General features: G+C 41.7%; 1 long non-coding RNA gene across 1 annotated transcript; it reads left to right on the top strand.

The window, feature by feature from the left end:
- Positions 1 to 213: 213 nt before the first annotated feature.
- On the top strand, positions 214 to 3,416 carry LOC123484240. The gene is made up of 3 exons (XR_006658456.1): positions 214 to 719; positions 1,048 to 1,155; positions 3,332 to 3,416. It is a non-coding gene; the product is annotated as an uncharacterized LOC123484240 (long non-coding RNA).
- The last annotated feature ends 261 nt before the right edge of the window (positions 3,417 to 3,677 follow it).

The following is a 3,677-nucleotide window of genomic DNA, read 5'->3' as shown; positions in this document are numbered from 1 at the left end:
TCAATACATTAATACACACCTCATATTGAACTGTTACTATTAGAATGTATTACATTAATACACACCCCATATTGAACTGTTACTATCAGACCTCAATACATTAATGCACACCGCATATTGAACTGTTACTATTAGAATGTATAACATTAATACACACCTCATACTGAACTGTGCTGTACTTTACTATATCATTGAACACTGTTTTACTGTATTGCTGTAGTCCTGAACACATAAATGTACTGTATCACTCAGCCCCAGATTATTAAACATTCTCTACATATCACTCAAGTATCTCCATTACCTGACTGTCTGTGAAATATGGTGCCAATGGGCAACTGATGTTGTAGAGATGATGTGAATCTGTTTCTTTGGTTGTGTCATAGCTGTGAGCTGTGTGGTGTCAGGAGTGATCACAAAGAGAGTGACAGAAGGAGGAAATGCTAGCATTCAGTGTCCTTATGCACAGGGGTTTGAGACATACCAGAAGTACCTCTCAAAAGGGATCTGGGCCTACCGGGTTGATGTCATCAAAACCCAAAGGCATCAACACCCAGCGTGGACTCATAAAGGGAGATACTCTCTGTATGACGACACAGAGAGAAGAGTCTTCACTGTGACCATCACTAACCTGACCCTAGAGGACTCAGGGACCTACTGGTGTGAAATAAACACATGGTGGTGGTATCACAAGACTGAAGTCAGGTTAACTGTGGAGAGAGGTTGGTGTCTAAGAGTTTCTATTAGTGTATTTATGTAGATGATTACATTTTGCACATTATATATTTTTGTTGATGCATTATCTCTCTCTCTCTCTCTCTCTCTCTCTCTCTCTCTCTCTCTCTCTCTCTCTCTCTCTCTCCCTCTCTCTCTCTCTCCTTGACTCTCTCTCTCTCTCTCTCTCTCTCTCTCTCTCTCTCTCTCTCTCTCTCTCTATCTCTCTCTCTCTCCTTGACTCTCTCTCTCTCTCTCTCTCTCTCTCTCTCTCTCTCTCTCTCTCTCTCTCTCTCTCTCTCTCTTGACTCTCTCTCTCTCTCCCTCTCTCTACAGCTCCTTCTCCTCCCAACCCTGGCTCCATCACCTCCAGACCTCTCCTCACCACGACACACCCATCAACAAACATCACCATGGCAACTGACTCCTCAAACTCCACTGCAGGTATATTACCCTCAGTAGAACTGCTCTCTATAGCCTACACACTTACCTGTAGGCCAACATCTCTCTCTCTCTCTCTCTCTCTCTCTCTCTCTCTCTCTCTCTCTTCGCTTTCGCTCTTGCTCGCTCGCTCTCTCTCTCTCTGTAGCTCTCTCTCTCTCTGTAGCTCTCTCTCTCTCTCTCGCTCTATCTCTCTGTGGCTCTCTCTCTGTCTCATCTCCCGCTCTCATCTCCCCCCTCACTTCTCCCTCTCCCCAGTCACTAATATTAACCATGTTATTTAGTCCCTATAACCTGTTCAACACGTAACTGTACCCAGAGAGGTGCTGTATTGAGAGACTAGTTATAGTCATTATCTTTATTATTGTAACTGTACTCAGAGAGGTGCTGTACTTAGAGGCTAGTAGTTATAGTCATTATCTTTAGTATTGTAACTGTACTCAGAGAGGTGCTGTATTTAGAGGCTAGTAGTTATAGTCATTATCTTTAGTCTTGTAACTGTACTCAGAGAGGTGCTGTATTTAGAGGCTAGTAGTTATAGTCATTATCTTTAGTCTTGTAACTGTACTCAGAGAGGTGCTGTATTTAGAGGCTAGTAGTTATAGTCATTATCTTTAGTATTGTAACTGTACTAAGAGAGGTGCTGTATTTAGAGGCTAGTAGTTATAGTCATTATCTTTAGTATTGTAACTGTACTCAGAGAGGTGCTGTATTTAGAGGCTAGTAGTTATAGTCATTATCTTTAGTATTGTAACTGTACTCAGAGATGTGCTGTATTTAGAGGCTAGTAGTTATAGTCATTATCTTTAGTCTTGTAACTGTACTCAGAGAGGTGCTGTATTTAGAGGCTAGTAGTTATAGTCATTATCTTTAGTATTGTAACTGTACTCAGAGCAGTGCTGTATTTAGAGGCTAGTAGTTATAGTCATTGTGTGTTTATGACGATAAGAACATCATGGCTAGAACACAAGGTAACAACAGACATTACTAAGTACCATAATGTAACATGGATTACATCTACCAAGTACCATTTATAAAATGGACTACAACTACCAAGTACCATTTATAAAATGGACTACAACTACCAAGCACCAAACTGTTACATGGAATACAACTACCTAGCATTAAACCCTTATAAACTACAACTATGAATGTAAAGATACATTTGTGGTGGAAACTAGCCATAACATTTTCCACCTCCAGACAGTGAATGAGATTGAACCACAACAAAAACACACCGACTGTGCCTGATACTTGGTATTAGATTGAATAATCTGGCTCTTCCTATTGATATCTCATCATTAACATTTCATATTTATTTCTGCTCTCCTCAACACCCACCTGTTTCTCTGTCTAATGTTGTCTTCCCTCCTCCCTCCCTCTGAAATGAAGAAACCCAGAAGTACAGTACAGTAGAGACTAGCTAAATGTAGCATCACTGGAACATTATGCCTGTGTACTGTCTCTGGGTGTTCTAGGTGATGTGATGTTCTCTGGTGTTGGTCTGGGTGTTCTAGGTGATGTGATGTTCTCTGGTGTTGGTCTGGGTGTTCTAGGTGATGTGATGTTCTCTGGTGTTGGTCTGGGTGTTCTAGGTGATGTGATGTTCTCTAGTGTTGGTCTGGGTGTTCTAGGTGATCTGACGTTCTCTGGTGTTGGTCTGGGTGTTCTAGGTGATGTGATGTTCTCTGCTGTTGGTCTGGGTGTTCTAGGTGATCTGATGTTCTCTGGTGTTGGTCTGGGTGTTCTAGGTGATGTGATGTTCTCTGGTGTTGGTCTGGGTGTTCTAGGTGATCTGATGTTCTCTGGTGTTGGTCTGGGTGTTCTAGGTGATGTGATGTTCTCTGGTGTTGGTCTGGGTGTTCTAGGTGATGTGATGTTCTCTGGTGTTGGTCTGGGTGTTCTAGGTGATGTGATGTTCTCTGGTGTTGGTCTGGGTGTTCTAGGTGATGTGATGTTCTCTGGTGTTTGTCTGGGTGTACTAGGTGATGTGATGTTCTCTGGTGTTGGTCTGGGTGTTCTAGGTGATGTGATGTTCTCTGGTGTTGGTCTGGTGTTCTAGGTGATCTGATGTTCTCTGGTGTTGGTCTGGGTGTTCTAGGTGATGTGATGTTCTCTGTTGTTGGTCTGGGTGTTCTAGGTGATGTGATGTTCTCTGGTGTTGGTCTGGGTGTTCTAGGTGATGTGATGTTCTCTGGTGTTGGTCTGGGTGTTGTTCTACTACTGCTGGGTCTGCTGCTGTTCATGTTCTTTAGACAGAGGAGAGACAGAGACAGGACACCAACAGGTACAGTAGTTATCACATGCAATCATTATTATTATTTTTCATAAACATGTCAGGAAATACATATAGCTTTTATAAATAAAAACATTTAATATATATATATATATATATATATATATATATATATATATATTTTTGTTAATCTGTTTGCTTTCCTCTTCAGCAGCCAAACATACTCCCAGACCGTTGGTTCCTGACTCCATGACAGACAACCAAGATCCAGACATAGGAACCATCACTA

The sequence above is a fragment of the Coregonus clupeaformis genome, unplaced genomic scaffold (assembly GCF_020615455.1).
Source record: "Coregonus clupeaformis isolate EN_2021a unplaced genomic scaffold, ASM2061545v1 scaf0241, whole genome shotgun sequence".
In the NCBI taxonomy this organism is placed as follows: Eukaryota; Metazoa; Chordata; class Actinopteri; order Salmoniformes; family Salmonidae; genus Coregonus; species Coregonus clupeaformis.
Note: the sequence above shows the minus strand (reverse complement) of the source record. Positions and strands in the feature narration are given on the sequence as shown.